This window comes from Protopterus annectens, chromosome 10.part0 (genome assembly GCF_019279795.1).
Source record: "Protopterus annectens isolate FY-2018-M chromosome 10.part0, PAN1.0, whole genome shotgun sequence".
Classification (NCBI taxonomy): domain Eukaryota; kingdom Metazoa; phylum Chordata; order Ceratodontiformes; family Protopteridae; genus Protopterus; species Protopterus annectens.
Window position 1 is genome coordinate 1,296,844,599 of NC_056744.1, and position 26,519 is coordinate 1,296,871,117.

Sequence of the window (26,519 nt, forward strand, 5' to 3'; positions counted from 1 at the left end):
ACACTGCACTGGTTAACAACAGGAAAAACAATGCTCTTACTTAAGAGTGAACCTGCAAGCTACCTTAAAAATTATAGACCAATAACTTGTCTTCCAACGACGTATACATGGGAATTGTATACTATACTATACTATACTATACACGGGAATTGATGCTGACAGAGTTTATAGTCATTTAGAAGAAAGCTCAATTATGGCAATAGAACAAAAGGACAATAAAAGAAAGTCATATGGAACAAAGGATCATTTGTTGTTAAACAATGTTATAGTGGAGAACTGTAAGAAAGGGAAGAATCTAAGTATGGCATGGATTGACTACAAAAAAGCATTTGATAGTATCTCACATTATAGGTTCATAGGTAAGTACTAGGCTTTTGGCCCTAGGGCCTATATAAGCCTAGCCAAACAGTACCCTGGCTTTTGCCTCCCAAGAAAATTCATGGATAAAAGAGTGCTTAAAAATATATAAGATACACCCTATACTGATTGACTACATTACAGTAACCATGAAACAGTGGCAGACCACTTTGCAATTAAGCTTTGATAAAGGAGAGATTATTATCCCAGGGATAAAAATTCAAAGGGGGATATTCCAGGGTGACTCTCTGTCACCATTGCTATTTTGCCTTGCCATTAATCCATTAAGCTGTTTACTTAACAGCTTAGGCCATGGCTACAATTTGGCTTATAGAAAACAACAAAGTCTAATGACTTCTCATCTTCTCTTTGTCGATGATTTAAAACTGTATAGCTCATCAGATGAGGAATTGTAAGCACAGCTGCAGGTTATCAAAACTTTTTCAGATGATATTGGAATCTCATTTGGTTTTGATAAATATGCAAAAGCAACCTTTAAAAAAGGAAAACTGCAGCACCAGGAAAACATCAGTTTGGGACAAGAATGTGATATAAAAGAACTTGAGCAAGAGGGAGTGTATAAATACTTGGGAATTGATGAAGGATCAGCAATAAAACATGAAAAAAATGTGAATAAAGCTCAGTAGAAGACTTAAATTAATCCTGAAAACAGCATTAACATCTAGGAACAAGATCCAAGCCATAAATCAATTTGCTCTTCCTGTCCTAACTTATAGTTTGGGAGTGATTGACTGGCCCCAAATAGTGTTGGATAGATTGGATATTAAAACAAGAAGGATGCTTCATGCTCACCAAATGATTTATAAAAATCAGTGTATACCAAGATTATATATTCCCCATTCCGAAGAAGGGATGGGCCTCCTTGAAATTGATTGCATGTATAGATTTGCAATCGTGGGACTCCACACATATCTACTGACCTCACAAGATCCAAATGTAGTGAAGGTTTTGAAACATGAGAAGGATAAATATAAGATGACATTTCTGCTTAATTTAGCAGAAGCATATCGACGTCAAGCAGGAATGGAAATCAAACCAGAAGTAGATAAAAACCAGGCAGCAACTGAATGTGCTAAAAAACAAAAGAAAGAATATAAGGTGATGGACCAGGTGAGAAGGCAAAAAATGTGGTAAAAAACATAAATATAGCTCAAGTATAGAAAACTTCTGGAAGATCCTCATGCTGATCAAGAATGAACACAGGAATGGTTAAGGAGAGGCAAATTCACATCAAGAAATTAAAGGTTATTATTGGCAGCCCAAGATAGTGGGATATGTACACGCTGGGTTACAAAATCCATTGAACATGTGGGAGAAACACACATATGTAGGCTTTGTAAAACCGAACTGGAAACAGTCACATATCTTGTTGCTGGTTGTGATGCACTAATGGCAGAGGGACTGTATATTGAAAGGCATAATAATGTGGTGAGACTGTTAAACTGGAGATTGTGCAAACATTATGGTATCAAAGTGGCTGAAAAACACTGGAAACATGAGCCACAAAGAATCATAGAAAATGATGAAGTTTATATCACATGGGATCACCCAATACCAACAGTTCAAAAGATAGATGCTAGAAAAGAAGACAAAAGTAGCATTGATCATTGAAATTGATGCACCTAGTGACTACAGTGTCTTGTGTACAGAGAGACACAAAGTCATAAAATACCTTGATTTGCAGGCAGAAATGAGAGCCATGTGGAAGAAAGACACCCAGATAGTTCCAATAGTAGTAGGAGTAACTGGTCTTATAAAAATGAATTTACAATTGTATTTAGATATGTTTCCAATTCATGTAACACCGTATGAATTGTAGGAGGAGTCATTACTGGGCACATTGCGGGTGCTGCGAAGAGCACTTCTGGCTGACATCAAAGAGTGAAACAATACTAATTTCATGAACTTTAATCATACTTTGACTTAGGAATGGGGTCCATTCCCATCATGGTATTAGAAACCCAAAAGACTTGGAGAAATTAAAAACGCCACAAAGGCTTGTTGGAAAGAACAGGAAAGATTGGTAGTTAGTTAGTTAGTTAGTTAGTTAGTTAGTTAGTTAGTTAGTTAGTTAGTTAGTTAGTTAGTTAGTTAGTTAGTTAAATTATCCATCCTTTGTTGACCAGGTTAGTCCGACTGTTAGTAGCCTTTTTTCAGGGGAGACCCAAGTTGGTATTTATACTACTAAGGAAAATTTGCCCAGACCATTGGGAAGCATTGAGAACAGCAACAGCAGCAATGCCAACAGTGGCAGGGTCAGAAACGGAATCGGAATGGAGGATACAATGGATATAGTTTGGATGGGGGACAAAAAAACGGACTTTAAACAGGGACAAGGTACAGGACAATATCACAATAAAAGATTCAGATGTTAAGGTATGTTCTGAATCAAATATAGTATTAAATTTTTCTCAATGCGAGTTGTTAGATGAACAAATAACTGTACTAAATCTCAAGTTTGAAGTTCGTACTAATACCAAAAAGCCATATATTAAAACAGAAAATGTTTAGATTTATACGTAAATTACATCTGAGGTATCAATTTTCCATGCATTTGAATAAATTTGTTTTATGTGATAGAGATGTATTGTCTAATAGTGATTCTGATACAAGCTATTTTTCATGTTGTAAGAATGATAATGATGTTTTATATAATGAGAATAGTAGTGATATGGAAAGCTTGAATGCTTATTGCAGAATAGATGTGTCTGATATTCCATCATTAAGTAAATTTATTCCCCCTTTTGATAATATGCATATATCTCACTTTAATTCTATGATTAATTTTGATGGTGATAATATCTGTAAGAAAGCAATGTCAGTAAGTTAATATCACTAAGAAAGCATGTCCTCAGGAAGAAATTCTCCTGCAGTAGTAAGGCAGTAGTTTACCTTGCCCAGTGTACAAAGTGCCCAGGTTTTTACATAGGGAAAAACCATTAATGCCCTTAGGAGCAGGGTTTCCCAACATTTCTATGACATCAATAGAGAAGACATGAAAAATGCTTTGGCAATACATGTTCATAAAAATGAGGGACACAGTTTCAAGTTTACAATTTTAGAGCAAGTAACATTGAGGGACAGGGGGCGTCCACTCAATGATTTTTAGAACTAAGAGAATTAAGGTGGCAAATTAATAATTTATTAGGTGGCATTTTCAAATCTAGGTGCTTAGGATTTCCCTCTCTCTTCCCCCCTTGGTTGACCTGGTGTGACTCAGATTGAACTCTACAGTTACCTACAAAATGGTGTCTACAGGACTGCAATCAGTTTATCTCAGCATTTAAGCAGATTGAACTCTACAGTTCCCTACAAAACAGTGTCTACAGAACTGCAATCAGTTTCTCTCAGCATTTAAGCAGATTGAACTCTACAGTTCCCTACAAAACGGTGTCTACAGGACTGCAATCAGTTTCTCTCAGCATTTAAGCAGAGTAGGTTGCACACAAAAAGCATTTGTTAAGCTTTCACTTACAGTGCTGTGTAATTAAGCAGGTCACCATTTTGGTCAGCCATAGGGCTCTTTTTTTTCTACTTGAGTGTTTGCCTCCTTCCCCTGTAACTTAAGTAAACTGACTCTTACATTAAGAGATATAATACTTACCTTATAGCTTTAGGACACCTTAGGAAACCTTGTAAACTGCAATAGCCTGACATTTGAACAAGTAACCCTTGTAAAAATTCCCAAAATTGTATACTGTTGGTCTGTCTTTCCTGCTAAACATAAGTGAAATTAAAGTACTGACTGCAAATAACATAGTGCTGAGTGCAGATTTTAGGCCCTTACATTCAACTTACCTCTGGTGTGGTGTCTTGAGTCAATCAGGGTATTCCCTGTAACCACTCCTACTGCCTTCTCTTTCCCCCCACCCCCCTCTTTCCTCAAACAGGTTAAACTGCTACAAATCAGTACAGGCATCATTTTCAAATCTAGGTGCTTAGGATTTCCCTCTCTCTTCCCCCCTTGGCTGACCTGGTGTGACTCAAAGTAAGTTTCTTCATTGTATGGATTTTTTTGTGTAACTGAATTACCTGCTGCTAAATTCTGATTCTGCACAGACTGCTCTATTTTTTTCAGAGGCTCTATAAGTAGCTAGTGACTTTACTGAATTTCTGTGGTAATATTTGTGTTTAAACTGAAACTGTACCTAGAGAAAGTGTATAATCAGAGCTCTTACTTGCTGCATGTGTTTTTAATGTTTAAATTGCTGACATACATTAAAGAAGTGCTTTTATGACTTGAATAACTTGGGCTAGCTATACCTGACATGCTTTTACTGGCAATATTCCAGTTGTACAATTATGAACAATTGATTTAGTTTTTCTGGTATATCTTTAAAATCTGGCAAGTGTTTATTTACTGCATTGCTCTCTTGCCTAGATTTCTTAGCTATAAATCTTAGTTCATTCTGAAGTGTGCTACTTTACCCCCTCACCCTCAAACCTTTCTGAATGTATTATTATAAAATAACTGCCTGTTGTTGCCTTCATGCTTACCCTAGAATCTCTGCTTTTCTCTTTTCCTAGTTGAACTCTACAGTTCCCTACAAAACGGTGTTTACAGGACTGCAAACAGTTTCTCTCAGGATTTAAGCAGAGTAGGTTGCACACAAAAAGTATTTGTTAAGCTTTCACTTACAGTGCTGTGTAATTAAGCAGGTCACCATTTTGGTCAGCCATAGGGCTCTTTTTTTTCTACTTGAGTGTTTGCCTCCTTCCCCTGTAACTTAAGTAAATGGACTCTTACATTAAGAGCTATAATACTTACCTTATAGCTTTAGGACACCTTAGAAAACCTTGTAAACTGCAATAGCCCTGTTACGTTCGCCCTCGCTACGCTCGGGCTCTCTTCACTCTCCTCCCTGCCCCCAATTTCCTCCCGTCCCCAGTACCTCTAAATTTAAAGTACTTTAGCCACTCACCCACTTTCTAGATCCTATCTGCTTTCATCTGGGATAATTCCTCCTACCCCCATTCTTCTACCTACATTTTAATAGCACCTATTAGCTTTCATCTGGCATTCTTCCATCCCCCTTCCAGTACCTTTACCTCACCACTCTATCTTCTGGTGTTGCATCACCAGGTAAAACAGTTCCTTAACTCACTAGCTGAATCACAGATAATGATATACTCCTCTTTACTACCCCTCTTGTTCACACAATACCTCCTTACCTTGTATGAAAACCAGTTTCTCACGGGATTTCAGCTCCTGAAAGGCCATACTATCGCCACAGCTGTAAATCCTCCCACCTTCAGCCATACTTACAGTACCAGATCCTATCCAACATCTTGTTCAGTCTATCAACATCTCAACCCCAGGCACATTAGCTCTAGATGCAAACACTACCACAAACTAATAAACAAATTCCTGAAGTTCATCACCAAGGATAGACTTAAAATAATACTTGGTGGTGATATTCACCCCAACCCTGGCCCACCCACTTCAGATACACATACCCCCTTCTACTTGCAATCTAAGCTACAAACTTACAATGAATAGGCCAACTAACTCTCTTCCAGTCTGTCATCTCAATATTAGAAGCATTAATAACAAGGTACATGAATTGCATGCACTTCTGGATGTCCACTCCCCTGAGATTCTCTGTTTATCTGAAACCTGGTTAAAACCTAACACTACAGACAATGAAGTGTTACCACCTGGGTACAACATACATAGGCTGGATCGTTCTTCGAGGAAGGGAGGTGGGGTAGCTGTACTCTATAAATCTGAGTTGAATGTCACCATAGATGTAATACAACCACCTCAGATTAATAACTCAGAGATTCTTGCCACCAAATTGCAATTTAATAAAAATAAATGCATTAATATCATCTGTATGTACATTCCGCCAGGTAACAATATATCTATACTTGAAGATATCCTGCACTGGCTATCATGTCACTACCCCCAAGAAACCCTACTACTTGGAGACTTTAACATAGACTTGGGCACCTGTTACTCAGAATCCCCAACCACCCATATTAACCTGCATGCATTTACACAAATTATATCCACCCCTACCAGGATAGGTAAACCCAACCAAAAAGAAAGCATACTTGACTGGGTACTCATAGTCACCCCCAACTGTAAACCTCTGGTACCCTCCTTGATGGCCTAAGTGATCACCTTCTCACATATGCAATTAAGCACAAAGCCATTAATTCCCAACAACCCTTACTCAGCAAGGTTAGAAACAATAAAAACTTTGACCCTGCCAAATTCCAGCAAGAACCAAACTCATGTAATTGGTCTATTCTAAAACACCTGAGATCCTTGATTTGCATGCACCTGTTCATTCAAAGAGAACCAAGGCAAAAACTGTGCCATGGCTTTCTAAAGAGTCTAAACTCAAAATTACCCTTAGAAACAAAGCATGGACTTTATGGCATTCTTCTAAAGACCCCCAAGATCACATTAAATACAGGCAATCCAGGAACGAAACCAAAAAATCAATTTTACAAGACAAAAAACAATACTACTGTAATTTACAGACAGCAAATCAAAATAGCCCTCAGAAGTTTGGGGCAAGTTTAAATAATCTATTACATCCTGGACAAACTTCAACCTCAATCCCTGCTGCTACTATTGATAAAACCCCTGAAGAAGTTTCTGACAGTTTTAACGATTCTTTACTGAGACAATTCAAGCCCTAGCTAGCCAACTACCTCCTAGCTCCCCTGGTCCCGAAAGTAGCACCCCTAGAAACCTACTCGCATTCAGCTTCCAACCAGTTGTCACTTCACTTATCCGTACCTTGATCAAAAAATTAAAACCCACTACACTTTCTGTTGATCAACTCCCTGCCGACTACCTACAAAAATCAGCTGATGCTATTGCTTACCCCGTCTCAATACTAATCAATCGAACCATAGTAGAAGCTAAAATTCCCACCATCTGGAAAGTATCCTATGTAATCCCACTTCACAAAGGAGGCAGCTCTACTGAATTATCCAATTATAGGCCAATAGCTATACTCTCTCCATTTGCAAAGATTATGGAAAAATGTATTCATAGACAACTCATGCACCACTTAATCCAGAATCACCTTATGGCAGACACTCAACATGGCTTCCGTCCTCATCACAGCACTACTTCAGCCCTCCTAGCCTTTACCAACACCATAAACCATAATCACAACAATAATTATATATCCTTAGCCCTCTTCTTGGATCTTTCCAAGGCATTCGATATGGTTGATCACCAACTTTTAATCCATGCACTGCAAACATTCTGTCTAGATACTAGAGCCCTTCAATGGTTTCAATCCTACCTGAATGGTCGACAGCAGGCTGTCCTCCTGCAGAACAAACTCTCTTACCTTCTACCTAACACCCTTGGAGTACCACAAGGCTCTATACTAGGGCCCTTGCTGTTCTCCATCTTCATTAATGACCTTCATACTGTCATCCCAAAAGTCAGTTGTGTCCAATATGCTGATGACTCTACTCTGATTTGCTCAGCCACATTTCCAATAGAGTTATGGTCAGCTACCCAGACCACCTTTAATACAATAGAAAACTGGCTTTCTGAACGTCGTCTGATCCTAAATCCCCAAAAAATTAAAATGCTGTTATTTTCACCAACACGTAGGTCTACCGCTTTCACCTTTACCATAAATTCAAATGATGGCACAATAATCTCCCCTGACCCATCTACAAAACTATTAGGTGTCATCATAGACAATAATCTAAAATTCGACCTACATGTTTGCCAAACTATCAAAACCATCAATAAAAAACTAGGGTCACTTTACAGAATAAAAGCCTTCCTAACCCCTCCATCTTAAATTGCCATAGCTCACTCTCACCTTCTTTCAACCCTTCTGTATGCATCCCCTCTACTCTCGAATTTAAACAAGACTGTCCTTAACAAACTCTCAATTTGCTACAACCACATTGCCAGGTTTACCACTGGGCTGCCTTTTAGGACACATCATTGCATCAATCTAAATCAGCTTGGGTGGCTTGAACTACCCAGCCTAATCCAGTATAACCAACTGATTATGGCCTATAAAATCCTCTATAATCCGGACAATACTCCTGCACATAAAATATTATCACCCCCTATAACAATCCTAGACCACTTTGATCCTCTAACAAACTACTAATTCAGACTAGCAAAATTAATAACACAGCCAGTGACTCTCTCTTTGCAAACTCTGTAAGTAGATCCTGGAACTCTCTTCCAGCTGATATTACCTTACTTTCTACCTTAGGTCAATTTAAAACTAGACTCAAACAACATTTGTCACTTAACTGGCTATGTCAATGTATCAAGCCTTGCTAACTCTCTCTCTAGAATGTATAAAAGTCTGTTAACCAGTTTACTGTGTAATTTAATTTAATCCTGACTTGTGCTCAGGATTAACTCTAACCTGTGGAACTTGTTTAACTTGCTTACTTATGTAATCTCTGTAAATAGTCTGTTTGTAATATGTAATGCTGTATCTGCTTACCCTTGGAGCTTTTCTCCCCGGGCCTCTGCTGAAAATGGACATGCATCCAGACGGACTATCCCAGTCCACAAATGTAAAATAAATAAATAAATTAGATCCAGTGCCACGGAGCACCTAGGTCTAAATAGTACTACGTCCTTAAGTTCTATCCATAGGCTAAAAGCTGAAGGTTTTATGTAATTCAAGATTTCTTAAAATGTATATTGTGTGATTTTAAGTATGTATTTGTATAGATTTATTATGTAGGTTATATTCAAATATTTATAGTCTATTTTATGTTCTATATATGTTGTGTGCATTTTTAAGAGGCATGTATCTTTTAGTTAATCAATTATTGGTACAAAGATTTTTCTAATTAAGTTAATTAAGTGGAGAGGTATAAGTAGGGTCAGTGTTTTTGATGTATTTGTATTCTGAAGAAGTTTTCAATGAAAAACGAAAGCGCACAATAAATCTACTTTATTGGATTCTGGTGCAGCTCTTTTATTTATTTTTTATCTGTAAGAAAGTAACAAAAGGTAATATAAATTACAATTTGTCTTTAAAAGAATGGCAAGCATTAAAATCATTGTGTAGTAGGAATGATTTAGTAATAAAGCCCTTAGACAAGGCAATAAAATAGTAATTATGAATGTTCTACAATATTATAGAATGTGTATGAAACATTTAGAGAATACTGAAGTTTATGTAAAATGTGAAAGAAAGGAATATGAACAAGCAATACTTAAATATGAAAAAATGCTTTATAGAAGTGTTAGGCTGGGCTAGTTCACAGAGAAGGATGTAAAGGAAAGATTGTTTAACAGGAATAATGAGAAAGCAGTTTTTTTCTGCTTGCTGAAAATTCATAAGAGGCTAGACAACCCCCCTGGTAGGCCTATAATATCTGCATGTAAATATTTTTTGCATAACATCAGTTTAGTGTTACACAAAATTTTGATGCCTTATGCACAAAAATCGTCAGCCTATGTACAGGACAGCTTTGATTTTTTGGCTAAAATCTCTTCTGTGACATGGAACAAAGATAAATATTGGCTGGTTTTAGATGTTAAAAGCTTATATACCAATATCAAGAATGTGGATGGTATACAGGCCATTAAATATTTCATGGGTGATAGCACTTTTTCTTATTTTGTTTCTGATTTGGTAGATTTTTTGCTTAAAAAATATATATTTTTATTTTAATAACAAATTATAGACAAAAACAGGGTACAGCAATGGGGGCAGCTTTTGCCCCCATGTACACAAATCTTTTTATGGCTTTTTTGAGATTTCTTTTTTGTTTAAGTTAGATTTTATGCAGAAATATGTGAATTTTTATTTTCGTTATATAGATGATTTGGATTTTGTATGTGAGAATGGTTGGGAGGAAATAGAAAATGTTGCGAAAGAATTACATAGAAATGTATTTGGTTTGGCCTCTGATGGCTTACAAAAGGGTGATAAAATTGTATATTTAGATCTCATACTGGAAGGAAGCAGTAATGGGAAAATTATTACAAATATTCATAGGAAGTTTATAGATGTAAGTCAATATCTTCATGCCACAAGTTGCCATCCACGCCATGTTTTAAAGGCTACGTATTTCGAGGCTGTGTAGTGATAAAACCTGGTTGACACAAGAGATGAATGAGATGATTATGATGTTTATAGCAAGAGGTTATAACACTGGTGACATACAAGAAGCCCAGAATAGGGTTTGTAAAGAAACAGAAGGGTTAAGGTCCAGCAGGGGGAGTACAAGACCAGCTTTTCTGACCATGATTAATAAAGAAGAGGATAAAACAGTAGACTCTGTATATTTTGTAATGGGTTATAATATCAATAGTGGGGAAATTAAAGAAGTAATAGAACACTACTGGAAACATTTAATATAGGATAGGTTTTTAGCTATTTTTCCACATAAGCCTTCTTTTTCCTATACTAGGGGGAAAAAAATCTCAGAGATATGGTTGTCCATAGTATGTTTACCATGTCAGCCTCAAGATTAGTTAGAGCTCCATCTATAAAGGGAATGTTGAAATGTGGTAGGTGCAATATATGCACCCACATTGTAACTATTTTCTTTTTTTTTTCAATAATAAGTCTTTATTGTTTTACCATTTTCCATACAAACTTAAGCAAAACAAAAATATTAATACGTTCTAACTATTATGTCTAATACAATCACAAAAACATATATACAATATTTACATGAATGCTTCCAAATGTAACAACAGATTGTACAAGAACATATGAAAAGAATTATAAATAGATCAGATATCTAAATCTTTTACTTATTAACAACTTTTTCCTTAAACGGAATATATGTCTCACACTACACTCGATCTCTATATATTACGCCAATATGATATTAAAAATTTGCTCCCATATCTTTGGATTATTGATATTTTTATTATGATCCTTCAGAAGTAGTTTGTGGGCTAATATGTGTCTTATTGCTAAAGTCCTAAAATTGTCCCATGACGTTTGAGATGGATTTAACCAGTTTGTAACTATATAAAGTTTCATTAATAAAAAAAATATTAATAAATATAGTGATTTGGGATCTAGGAAACTGTTTTGGAGGAATAGGTAAAATCATGAATTCCCATGAAAGTGTTGAACTTTGATATCCCATCTTTTGAAGTTGTAATTTTAAGGAATTCCAAAGTTTATAAATACATTTACAACTCCAGAACATATGAAGAAGATCTGCTGCTTGATCTTTACAATATGGGCAATTTGGAGATTTTTTAGGATTAAACTTGTGCAATCTAAGGCGTGTATAATAGGCATTATTAAAAATCATAAGTTGAGTATACATTAATTTTTGAAAAGATATTGATTTCGTTGTTAGATTAATTGACTTCAGTAATTGCTTTTCTTCTGTAAGTGGCAGTTTATCCCTCCAATATTTTGACAGAAGAACTGTATTCTGAAATTTAAGATCCTTTATTAGTTTGTTAGTGGCTGCTATAAATTTGGCATCTTGTTGAAGAGTTTGCCACAAATTGAAACATTTTGTTATTTCCTCATCTTTAATTTTAAAGTCATTAAAGTAACTTATAGAGAGTTCTTTGATCTGCCTCAAAATAGTTAAATATGATTTGGGCATATTCATTTCTTGTCTTATTGTATTAATTGACTCCTTTAAATAAGAATATATATCAAGTAAGGTTAAATTCATCATAAGAGGAAAGTTTTTAAGATTTATTAATTTATTATTAATTTTCAAGTTAGGATTTCTATGAAAAGGTTGGAAGACCATCATATGCTGCATAAGATTTAAGGATTCAAATAAATTTTGTAATGACGTTATATATAATTTAATGTGATCCATTATATCATATAATTTAAGCTTTTCCTTTCCTAAGAAAGGTACTGATTTGGGGTTAATATTCAAATTCAAAATGTGTTTATAGTTCAAAGTTACCCACATTGGTGACCATTTATTACTAAATATGTCATAATTGGCAACTCTTAAGATTCTGTTCGAGTTTATTATTAAATAGTAAGTTTCAAAATTTGGTAAATCCAATCCCCCTTTATTTTTTGGAGTCATCAATTTATCATATGATATCCTGGTCTTTCTTGGGTCCCAAATAAATTTAGCCGATTCCCTATGAATTTGTTTAAAAAAACCCTTGGAAATTAAGACTTGAGCAGATCTAAATATATATAATAATCTGGGTAAAACATTCATTTTAATAATTGCAACTTTTGCTAATACAGGTAACTTTAAATTATTCCATCTCTTAAAATCAAATAGTATGTGATCCCAGACTAATTTAATGTTGGTATTATAAAAATGTTTATCATCTGTAGAAAAGGTAATACCCAAGTACTTAATTTTATCTTCAGATTTTACCTGCCCCACCAATGGGAGAAGCGAAAAGGGTTTGGGAATTTTTAAAGGAAATATGCTTGTTTTTTTTAAGATTAATTTTGTAATTAGATATTACTGCAAAGTCCTCCACCACTTTCAGTAATTTTTCAGTGTCTGAAATTGGTGTTGTGCAGTATATATTAAGATCATCTGCAAACACCGCAATGGATATTCATAGATTCATAGCTTAGTACTAGGCTAACTGCCCTCATGAGCCATTTTTTAGCCCATATTCCCATGTGAATACCCCATGTGAGAATCAAACCCTGCATCTTGTGATTCTAAGGTAAGCACCTTAACCATTGCACCAATCTCCCACCCCTATTTTTGTTCCATATAATATAGGGGCATTATGATAAACATTAATGTATAAAAATAAAGGCTCTAGGTATATATTAAACAACAAGGGAAACAAAGGACAGCCCTGTCATGTTCCATTTTTAAGTTGTATTCTTTTAGAAAAACTTTTGTTGATATATAAAGTGGTGTAAGGATTAGTATATATGATTTGTAACCATAAGATAAATTCCTGGGGTATATTAAAATATGGCAAAGTGTCAAACAAGAACTCTATATTAACCCTATCAAAAGCCTTTTGCGCATCAATTATGAGTGCATAAATATTTAAATTATTTTGTTTAGCATAAGAGGTTAATGAATGTATTGTCGCTTGTTTGTCTGGCAGTTATAAAACCAGCTCGTTCACTAGAAATTATTTGATTCATTATTCTTTTCAATCTATTAGCCAAAATAGAAGTCAAAATTTTCATATCAACATTTAGAAGTGAAATTGGTCTATAATTATCAGGATTCTGGGTATCAGCATTTATTTTAGGTATAAGAATAGTTTTTGATGTGTTAAAATGGAGATCATTAATTTTATTATTAATTATATAATTAAATACAATCAAGAGTATTTTACCAAGAATATCGCAGAAAGTTTTGTAGAATTCAGCAGTCAGGCCATCAGGCCCCGGTGCCTTGTATGATTTGAAGTTTTTAATTATATAAGTTATTTCTTCACCCAATATAGGTTTAATAAGGTCTTCTTGGGAAATATCATCTATTTTTGGGAAACTAATTTTCTGAAAAAATTCTTTATTAGACCTGTTTAAGGATAGATCCTTTTTATCAGCATAAATATCAGAGTATATTCTTTCAAAAACATTAACAATATCTTTGGTTTTAGAATATATTGTGTTGTCCAAATGTATTTCTGAGATTAAAGATGCTGTTTTTGATTGATTAATGATTCTAGCTAATGCCCTTGATGGTGTTTGAATATGATTAGCATATCTTGCTAACATTTTATGCTCATAAAATGTCAACCTATTATTTTGAATTAAGAAAAGATCTTTTTGACATTTGAATAATTCCGCCTCTGTTTGACTGTTGTAGTTCTGAATCAACTCTTGGTCAAGTGAATTTATTTTAACTTCCAAATCTTGTATCTCTCTAATATGCATTTTTTTATAATATGAAGCTTTTTGCAAGAAGATCCCTCTTATTTGTGTCTTAACTGTTGCCCATTCTATATCAGGAGAATGTTGTGGTTTCTCCAACTTAACTAGTATGCTATTAAGAACATCTGTAATTTCATGTATTATTTCTTCTTTATTTAATAGATTTGGGTTTAAAGACCAATTATAACCCCTGTGAAACAAATTATGTTTAGAATCTTTAGAAAAACTTAATGAAATTTTGGAATGGTCCGATAAATAACGCGCATGTATGAGAACTAATGGTTCAAAATTAGTCTTTGTTTGTGAAATCAAAAAGAAGTCTATTCTAGACCACATTTTGTGACATGGTGAATAAAAAGTAAAATTGTTTGTATTGAAATGGTTATTCAGATATTTAAAAGGGTCATATAGTTGAAAATCTTCTTTCAAATCATTTAGTGCGACCACAGCTTGCCTATTGAATGACCTTTGTGGACAAGACCTATCCAACTTCGGATTCTGATAGGAATTCCAATCCCCTCCTATTATTATATAATAGTTATTATATTGGTTTAAAAGCGGGTAAAGTGATGCTATAAAACATTGTTGATTACTGCATGGTACGTATACATTACAAAGTAAAATAGGTTTATCATGGAGAGTAGATGAGAGGGTAACAAAGCACCACCTTCCTTCTTTATCTATTTTAGAGTCCAAAATCTTCCCTTGATATTGATTTTTAATAACTATAGCTACCCCTGCACTATTGGTCTTACCTTCTGAGGCTATAACCTCTCTAATCCACTTCCTTTTCTTGATCTCTGCCCATTGATTATTAGTTAGGTGAGTTTCCTGAAGTAGTGTAAAACACGCCCTAGACTGCAAAAGTAAATGAAGAAATAATTTCCTCTTCTTTAAGCTCTGGAGCCCTTTTGTATTCCATGAGTCTATTTCCCACATTTTACTCTGTTATTCATTATTACAAACCTTTAAAAAGAAAAGATTGAATATACTCAGAGACATTTTAAAGATATATATGGTTTGGAAGCATTCTTGAAATCCCATCCCATACCAGTGCCTACCCACTCTACCCTTGGACCAGGACATGTATAGGTCTTGTATAGGATAAATAATTATAATAATTACTAATATAAACCTTGATATATTCTTCTGGTGACAATAAATGACACATATAATATAAGCAGAACCTATAACAACTAACTCTAATTCTACAAAGTCTAATCTAAACATTCCCTACTAAACACTACTATTAATCAACATCTCTTGTATCAATTATTTTTGAGTAAATCATATAAAACGTTATTTATAGAACAACATATATAAGTTTTTTCATAACTTTGATTGTCTAACTAGAAACTTCATATAAGTATTGATTAAGCTATCCTGATAAAAAATATTTCTGTATAAAAGCAGCCAAACAAAATATATATATATATCTGCTGTGTAGAGATAATTAACTTTCTTGATTTCTAAATACACCTTTAATGAAACAATACAAATTACATATAATAAAACCTCTTGCTTATAAGATAAAATGAGAGTTCAATTTTTAGTCAACATTATTTTCTCTTGGTCAAACAGCAAACAAGGGAGAGAAAAAAAAATAACCTACATTATTGTGAAATTATAGTCATATAAGCATCCAAAAAAACCCAAATAGTTAATTTCCCTAATATCAATATTAACAGTAGGTAATGTCAGATGTTTTAGCTAATGACATCAGCAGTTATCAGTATTATAAATAGACATCTCACATATCTGGGTCTTTACTATATGACAGAAGAAAAGAAAAAAAAAAAGTATAGTATCCAGTATAATTACTATATACAGACAACTTAATGATATTAGGGGAATAACTGGTTCCTTTCATCAGTACCTTGCCCTAAATGCTTACCTGTCTATCCATTCCTTGTTCAGCATTAATATATTTTAAAATTAAGAATGTTTGATCATTAGGGGAACTAAAAATGTAACAGCTTGTAAATATGTGCTTAAAATACTATTACACAACATCCTTCAATGTTTCTTTTACTTTTATTCAGACCATCATAGTCCTCCTCAGTTTTCCAAGCCTGGAAATCAGCCCAGATGATCGCGAAGGGGGAATCTTAATAGCGACAAACTCCCGGAAGTGTCACAATGAATATTGCATCCTCAGAAGCACCACAATTATTTCCTGTTTCTTCGTAGAGGAGCAGCCTTCGCAAAGGCTGTAAAACTTCAGGAAATAATCGCGAATGTCCAGGATTTAAAAATGAGCTCTTATCTCAACAAAGAGGGGCCTAACACAGAAAAACAACCAAACAAAGAATTACCAAGACCTCGATCCACAGCAGCAGCTAAATCCGACCTCGGATGCCATGCCAGTCGGAAAGCCAGATCAAGTCTCTGAAGCAGGTAAAGCCTTGAAAAGCTTCAAAAAGGTAACTTTTGCTTCATTTTTTGATGAAACAGAATATTTGGACCCATCAACTGTGAATATTAATGTATTGGGATATTTCATCTGAAACTTTATGTGTTTTTCAATAAGAAATTTGCAGTAAGGAGATAACATTTGTCTAGCTTGCCTGATTTGCAGAGGTAAGTCCTGAGTCACAGAAATTATGTTATTGTTCCACATAACATATCCTCCATTTTTTTAATAGTTGAGAGAATCTTGCTAACATCCTGATAATTCAGTATTTTAACATATACAGGTCTTGGGCTGTTAGAAGCCTGTGCTTCCCTCAAAGCTCTGTGTGCTCTTTCTATGATTATTTGTTTTGGCAAATCAGGATCTTTAAAAATAATTGTAAATATTTGTAGGATAGATGTAATTAAGTCATTATATTGTACAGACTCCGGTATTCCTCTGACAATTATATTGTTCCTTCTAGATCTTGCCTCTAAATCAGTTATTTTAGCTTGAATAGCAAGAATATCCAGCTCGTGTGTATCTTATTTTTTTGCTAGCAGATTTATTTTGTCTTCATTTTCTGCTATCCGGGCTTCACTTTTATCCATTCTCTCAAGAATTTGAGTACAGGAGATTCCGAAAGTTTGTACTTGTACAGTTAATTCTTTCAGAGCTTCTTGAATGGGTAACAGAGCAGTTTTGGTATCCTCCATGTTCAGCATTTGATCAGGTTTAGTTTTTGTACCTGGTTTTGATTGTTCCTGTTGTTTAATAATTTTTTGTTGTTTCGAAGTAAAATCTTTTTCCGGTGATTGCAGTTCTGACAGTTTCGTTTTTGTAGTAGTTGTGTCCATATTTTTGTCTTCCTTCGACATTTTGTATCAGTAGTAGAACTCAGAGTATACTGAATACACAGTTCCTTTGTTTGAGAGTCTCTTCAGAGCCAGGTAATCTGTGATAATCCTATTAAATAGTATATTTTCCCTTAGTTTGTTCACTTCTTGAAGGTTAAATGAATGAAGTTGCAGTTATTTTTACCAAGATTTATTGTTTAAAAGTTCTTGATATCACTTCAGGATTTAGATTTCCACAGGTTATATGCAGAGATGTACATCGGTAGTGTTCACAGAATGGCAGCCATCTTTGATCTTCACATTGTAACTGTTTTTCATAAAATGAATGGTATAAGATTTGAACCTAGAGGCACATTCTCTTGTAAAAGTAAAGGAGTTATATATGCACTAAAATGTCCCTGTCACCTATATTATATAGGTGAAACAAAAAGAGAGTTCTGAATAAGGTTTATGGAACATTTAAGAGATATAAAAAATTGTAGGGAAGATAAAATGATTGCTATGCACTTTAAAGCATTTCATGAAAGCAATGCTGATTTATTACAATGTACAATTTTAGAACAAATTGAATGCATGGAGGGTACAGATGAATTATTGAAACAAAAATTATTGTATAAAGAAAGTATTTATATCTTAAAGTATAATACATTGATACCTAAAGGTCTGAATAATGAATTGAATTGGAAATGTTTGCTTTAAAAGTTGATTGTTTAATTAATCAATGAGATGTAATTAGAAATGTAATATATAAGGAGTGTTTTTTTTTTTGTAATTCTTTTATTCCATGAAGGTGGTTACACTTTTTGAAACTGCTAGGTTGTGTCAGAAGGCTCCTACAGCAGCAAGGAAGAGGCCAAACAGAAGCAGCAGTATGGAAGAGGAGGAGAGAAACCCTATGCAGAGTTTGGAGGCAGAAAACGAGAAATTGGAGAAAAAGATATTGCTCAGAATTGAATGTCAAAATGCAGCTAAGATTCTTGTGTGGTAGACAATACAATTGAGCAGCATTTAGCTATCCCAATAGAAAATGAAGTAAGTGGGTCCAAGGGTGTGGTGCAGGTAATAGAACTGGCATCATGAGGGCTTGCACATGATGTTCTGTTGAAAATAATCGATCATGTTCTGTTGAAAATAATCGAGCAGAATGATCCAGGTGACAGTTCTGCTGTTTCATATGGTGAGACGACAGATAACATTTTCATAAGTGCTGAGAATGGTAATGTGGAGAAAGAACCTAGTGATGTGACAGCAAAGAAAACTTATGCAGCAATGATAGCAAGTAAAAGAAGAAAGTAGCAACAAACTGGGTAGGAACCAGGTGTTCTAGCAGCAGAGAATGCATTGGTTGAAACGTATGCAGCAATGACAGCAGCCAAAAAAGTAGAGCAGCAGCAAACTGTAAGTAAATATGTTTTTAAAAAAAGGAGAAGGCCAGCTGTGTGAATAAAAACAAAAAAATGACACTGTCATTGATGGATATTATGTATGGGACAATTTAACTGTTCTGGAATTTAAAGCTCAAAAATGTGGTCTTTTATACTTTTAGTAACAAAGACTTTTGTGACTTCACATTTAAAACTGAGAGTATGATGACATTTCTAGAACTGTGTAACAAAAAAAGGACATTTATCCATGGAACAATTATCTGTTTTCTGGTAGTAACTTAAGTGTTTAAAAAAAGTATTACTTTGCAGTTTGGAACTGATGAACAGGAAAAAGAAGATGTTAAAAAATGCATACAAGATCTATGTGAAAATGTTGATAATACTGTGCAAGGTAGAGATGAGAGAAACTTATGGAATGGATGGTGGAGGACACAATCTTTTTGGAAATGTGAAAAAACATGCTATGGGATTCATGAACAACTGCACAAAGCCTAAACAATGTTTATGTGTTACTGAGATTAGCTAATTGCATATGCATGATGGTCATTATGTCTACACAACACAACAAATTTGGCAGCCAGGAAAATGTGTTGAGCTCTACGAGCACACAGAGTAAATAAACAGACTTGCCTGTAGGTAAACATTTTAAGCATGCTCATGTGGACAGCATGAAGAGCTACATAAGGCAAATAATGTATGCAGTACATAGGCAGGCAAAGTGTACTGAGTGTTCTGTAATGTGTAATGTAAACTATGAATACAGTAATAAGTAAGGGGATGTGAAATGGTAAGGAGGAACTACAATGCATGTGTTACCAGACAGCAAAAGTGTGCTGAAGACAATGTATACAGAAATCAAAGCGATGTATACAGAAATATGTGAGGAGAGAATAAATGTTCAAATTCTAGTAAGATAATTAATGTGAAGGTGCTTATATCACAAAGACAAATTTGTAATTACAGAATTTTGCAATATGTATGTCAGAATAATCAGTGGTGCTCACACTTCCTGAGCAAATGTAGGTAAATAAAAGCAGACACAATATTATAGAATGTGACAGTCACACAAATTCACATTGTAACAGAGGGGAATTATATGACATACGAATGTCACTGACATGCTGAGATGGCAGTTCACAAGGACAGTACTTATATTATGGTACATTTGCACAGCGTGCATTTTGTCAATAAAAAATATTAGAAAATACGAATGACTCATAAGCCACAATCTCCTTTTGCAAGAATCAAATCCATCCCATTCATATTAACACTGACCTGTGTATTAACTATGTATACCACAGAAACAGGCCTAACCCCTGTACAAGGAGGATCACTCTTGAAGGGAATTATGCACCTCAATATTCTAATGGTTGTGCATCCAATATGTAGGTGTGTGTGGTGTTACAAATGTGGGATAGAGTGTGACATATGCAATAGCCTTGTGTAAGGCACTCCTGTCTGACACAATTAATGGAGCGACAATTAAGAAGAGATACATACACCACACTATGATGCAATGTATTCCCCAGAGCTGTGTATTGCCAGCATCTGCCGCATGGTCAAGGAAGGTTTCCCTGTATGTCTGTATACATATCACTACAAAATGGAGCACATTTGTGTACACCACAAGACTCAATGCATGTGCCAAGGTAGAGTTCTCACCATGGCAATGACAAAACAAATATCTACTGCCATGCAATCCAAAGCTATGTTCAGATGTGTTCTTGCAACATATCAAGGGATAAGACTGACATGATGTAATGGTTGTAATGTGACATCAGTAAATTCACTCTATGCAACAACTCAACATCAAGCTGAACAACTCCTCCAAATAACAATATGGCTATTAATCACATTTGCCAGAATGGAACTGTTATCATAGGTTGTGAACTCCATCTATGTGAAGTAATTCAATCAGCTGTACTGTATATACCCATAATTTTTATCTACTAAAATTGATGGTGTAGGCCTCCACTGCTTTATATGTACAAAATATAATGTGGGGGTTGTCTTTCATGTGGAACAGTTGCTTATATTCACTCAATGCTGGTTTAGAACACTTGCCAAAGCATTGAAAAAATCAACACCATAGTGGGATCAATGAATACGCCATTGTATAAGCACATCCATACCTCTCAACCTCTTAGCACAATAAGTCTGGACAAAAGCCTAAAATAAAGGGGGGAACAAAGGCCCAAAAATAGTGACAGATTTTAAATATTGCTCTTATAAACTTAGAAAGTTGCTAGAGCTATAGGATATGTGTTAGTATGCATTTTCTGAATGATATGAAGTCTAAAACTCAAATGTGTGTCATTATTTACTGATTGTAATCCTCTGATTTGCCAGAAAAAAACACACATTTTATGAAGAACAGACCAAAGATATGAGGCAAAAAGCTGGACAGTTGAGAAGTATGACTGTATTGCCGATTACCATATGTGTGGTCATGTGAAAGCATTATGTCATGTGTACAAATCAAGTGGTATATGTCCCTGTAATTTCTCAGAAAGAATCTTGCTATATGTCAGACAACACTGCCTGATGCTTGGTATACCCAAACATAGCTGTAGCCCCATGCTGTTATCACTGTGATGGAAAAACAACAATTATGTACAATGTGGATATAACCCTGTATTGAAACATCTGCCTTAGTTAGGCAACAACATACAGTATATTGTCTCATGAACTATGGTGGAATGACAATCTATTCAAATGATGGCATCAGTCTTCAATACAGCCTTGCCAAAGGAAATGTACAATAAACACTTGCAGCAGGAAACAATGCCTACACATGAACATATCACGTGTGTGACAATGTTATCAACATGTACACTGACTGTGACATCGGGATTTGAGCTATATGGCTAGCATCACAGGCTTACGAAGGTTTGCTAAAACACAAGCTCAAATGCAGACTTACTTGACTGTGACCCTACACATTTTAATGGATGACATAGCTATTGTGTATTACCTTCATGATTCCGTTAAAAATTGTTTGCATAGCACACTGCATAGATATACCTCATATATGTATTTGTAGCCTGTTCTGCACAGTAATAGAAAGAAGCACATACAAAATTCATTGCTGTATTCGAACTCTTTTACTGATTGATTGCCAGAATCTACAAAGCAGTGTATTATACACATGCACCACAAGACAGTTCTAATTGTACATGAGACACAAATCACCTTTGGATGGATGACATCATCTATATCATGCAAAGAAGATGTGTGTGCAAAAAATGACTTCTACAGCTATCTGGACTTCTAAATGTTGTGAATAGTCAGAGGTGTAATACACTTGTGCATCCATCTATATTCACAACCACACAATCAGGAGAGTCTCAGTGCTGTAGTTGAACTCCCTACCTATCGATTGACACAATGTAAAGGTTTTTCATGAGTGGGAGTCAAACAAGCATATCTGTTGAATTAATACTTCAATGATACAATGCCCCCACTATCAATATACAAGTTGATTGTTTTGAAATTGGAACCCCCTCTCTATCTAACTATGTAGTCTAGAGGACACAGTACTTAATACAAGTGCCACCTGAAAAAGTCTGCCTTTTGTAGTGTGAGAGTGTAGTTTAAGAGTGCACTTTATCCAAGATGGCATTGTGTTGCAGAGAAGATTATGCTGGGAGAAAGGACTGACATCAGTGTGGACTCACCCTGCAGTGTAAAGTTAACTCCAGGTTACTACTTTATTGAGACCAGCAGTAATTTATGTCATATTTACATTACATATTTACATGACTCTATGCACACACAAACACATACACAAATTGACTGTTGTGAGATTAGAACATCCTACATATGTAGTGACACCATCTAATGGACACAGTGCTTAATGCAAGCACCATTGCAGAAGTCTGACTTTTACACTGTGACAGTACTATGTAGATAGGATTAGTGTCTCATTCTGTGTCAGAGATGATATTGTGATGTTAAAGGTTTTGTGCAAATCCAGATTTGTTGATATAATGGAGTAAGTACAATGCTATGATCATTAATACATACATACTGCTGACCTATGTCAGCTCTGCTGTCATTAATGTCTACTGCAGAACTGAGAGTGACATGTACCTTACCTGTCTTGTGTAGATGAGACACACACACATGTGAAAGACAGGATGGACAATGAATCATTCATGGATCATCAGGTTATGATGATAGTATATAAACCTTAATAAATGGTACTGCTATTAGCAGTGGTATGTGCACATGCCTGAGCAATGTGGACTGTCAATACCTAGAAATGGTTAATGTTCCAATGCAGGAGGGATAAAAAAATATAATTTATGTGTTTTAAGGCTGTATGTAGTTTATTTATTTATTTATTTTACATTTGTTAACCTGGAGAGTCTGACTGGATACATATTCATTTTCAGCGGAGGCCCGGGGAGAAAAGCTCCACATGTGGAAAAATGTTGTATAAATAGTTGTATATCATTTGTGAAAAAAAGTTGTATAAATAGTTGTATATCATTTGTAAATGTCAGTGCTGCAGTGCAGACCCAACTATCCAGAATTAAGTTTTCAGTTAAGCACACAGATCACTGCATTTCACAGCAGTATATGTGGTGCAGAGGTAGCATTGTTGCCTCACAGCAAGAGGTTCTCCTGTTCGATTCTCAGCTAGTGTGCAGGGAGTTCCTTCTGTGTGGAGTCTGCATGTCCTCCCCATGGGTCGAGTGGCATTCCAAAAGACATGCGTGAATGGGCATGCCTTCGTTGAAGGTTGGGCATCGAACTGGCAACTCGGCACCATGAAAATCTACTGCCAATCATTAGCAGATCGGAGTTCCACTGTGGCGACCCCTAACTGGAAAAAGCCGAAAGGCAACAACATATTAAGTAATTTCCATTTAATAAAGTAATATAATCCATAAGCAGTACTTATTTCTATTTAAAATGTCTTTCTAAAGAGCAATGCAGAAAAACGTACTTGTGGATGTTGGCAAAGTGTTAGCGCATGTCTGATTATACTTTGATGTGTTCAACCCAGACTGTGAAGCAACTGTTTACTGGTGTTCAGTGATGCTTCATGTAAAACTTTGCACAAATAAGAATCACAAAGAAAATATTGTGATTCTTATTATATGTACAACAGATCTGTTTTATCTTAACATGTTGCTTACATATGCTTCTGCAAGTTGAATTATACCTTTCCATGTTAGCTCAAAAGCTAAATTCAAAAACGAAGCCTTGTGCTAGCCTTCTTCATTTATGTGATGGCATGCTTTGAGCAAATAGGCTTACTGTTGAAGGAAACAGTGAAAAACTTAAATTTGGTTTGCCTTCTACTGTGCAAGCATGATGTGCAGCAGTCAGAAATTTGGACTGTACTTAGTGAAGAAAATTCATCTGTAAATCTTGCTTTCTCTGTGGCTTAATGTTTAAGATCACAGAGCTAAATTAAAGAGCAAAGTTGAAGCAGGGTTCAACTCCAGTATGAGGATCATTTTCCAAAGAGAGTTAGAATATGATTATTATAATATTTTATCATGACTTTAAGAATACATAGGAATGACTACTATAAATATGTTGCCTGGGAAAACTGCATCAGTAATAGCTACTGAAATAATCTTTTATACCTAGTACTACATACCTCAAGGGAAATCACAAGTTAATTGGGTGTACAATGCGGTGTAAGGCAAACACTCATGGCATTTTGCAATAATACCTGAAATGCCATTTAGCATCACATGCTGCAGTTGCTCATTGCCAGACCTTGTGAAAATGCTGAGGACTACAACTGATAAAAACAAAAGGTGGTCATACAGATACACAATAAGACTTTCAATTAATGCTGGATTTGAACTGTTATCAAGATGAAACATTAAGTTTTCAGACTTGAAAATTATTTCTACACCCTACTAAGGAAAGCTTACTTCACCCATTTCAAAATAACATTTTTGAAGGAACAGTGATAACCTATTCAGTCAATGGAAGATGTAGGTTTTCTTCTTCAGCAAAGTAAAGGCAAAGTGAAAATACCATAACATGACATTTACATCCATCAGCCTAATGAATAGTCAATAGTACAAAGGGTAGAAGACAGAGACAGATATGCAGACACATATGAAAGGGTGGTGTTATGGGTCATTAATGCACATCTTCATGGTGTGTCCTCAGTATTCATCTGTCATGATCTGTTTCAGTAAATGATGACTCTGTGGATCAAGAAACTATTGGGCAGGCAAAACCTGATGAAGACATGATTAGAGTAAGGGTAGTTTGCTAAATTTTCCTTATGGTCATGGATGTGCTGGCACATGCTTAACTGGATAAAAAGAAATATATGTGTCATGAAACATATTATAGAAGTACAACATGACAATAAGAAATAATGTGACATGCATCTCAAATATGTTATGATCAAAAATGATTCTTCAGACAACTGATTTATGTCAACACTCCACAGAGGATGTTGCACTTGGTTTCATCCAATACTCAAACAACTGTTAGAGTAACTGTTGCCAATGATTTTCTTTACTTTGTATTCTGATAGTGCGACTTGTTTAAGAACCTTTGCATGAGCATAACCAGACTACTGCAGGTGATAGCAACAAGTGACCAGATTTTGCCATAGGGCATGAACAGCCACTTGCTATCACTCTGCACTGCTGCAGTATGCCAAAATGTACAGAAAGGCTTTCTTGTGGATCTTTTCTGGATATGTGTGTTGTATGTCAACTCTATTTTTTTACCAGATTAAATATGTGAAAATGGAGTTAACAGGAAAGTGGTGAAAAGTGTGTGTGTGTGGGGGGTGCAAGCAGATGGGAGACATAGGGGGAAGAATAGTGGAATTTTCTGGCAGGTAGTGGGAGAGAACCATAGCTATTCACTTCATAACAAAAATGTAGAAATGTAATATAATTTGCTGAATTTGGACTGTCACCACACCAAGGGTAGGTGGCAATAACAGAATAATATTGTACAGCCAATTGTTTCAAATCAAGTGTTTCAACAAAGCACATAGGTGAAGTAGAGAGCTATGTATGTGTCATTTTTTTTCTGGGACAAGTGCCATTTTTTACTTTTTTACTTTCAAATAGAAAGGAATGTTGGGGAAGTTGTTTAGAGGAAGCAAGTGCAGGCATACAGGACAAAAAAGACAGACAAGGATGGTGATGGACACAGAAGGTTGGGGGACACCATGATTGGGGATAAGTAGGGGACATCAGAGGTGCATCCACATCAACCCTGAGAACAGTGAGAATCTAGTCTTCACCCTCAGAACTGTCATCACTGTATCCTGCCTCAGTTTCCTGTGAAAGTGCTCAACATGGGACCATCCTGGCAATGTGGTGAAGCACCATTTTAACACGGCCACTATGAGGGCACTGTGGTCCCTATCCATTATAACCTCCCCCAGCCCTGTCACTCTTAGCGGGTGACAATATCACCACCTCCACTAATACTACTCCCACATGATACCAGTTCATCAGCTGCCAGGGCAGAACTACCTGATGCAGATGGGTCAGGTAGGGCAGGGGTTGTGGAGGCAGCACTGACAGCTTGGGACCCTGAAGTGCTGGGTGTTGGTGCTACTACCTGTGGTAGGCCGACCAGCAGTGGTCAGTCTGCATCTCTGTGCTGTATGTCTGTTTTTGTAAGCTGAAATATATAACAACAGAATATGCTTAAGCCATGTAAAATACCCCCCCCCCAAAAAAAAATGAGAAAGAGAAAGGAGTGAGGTGAA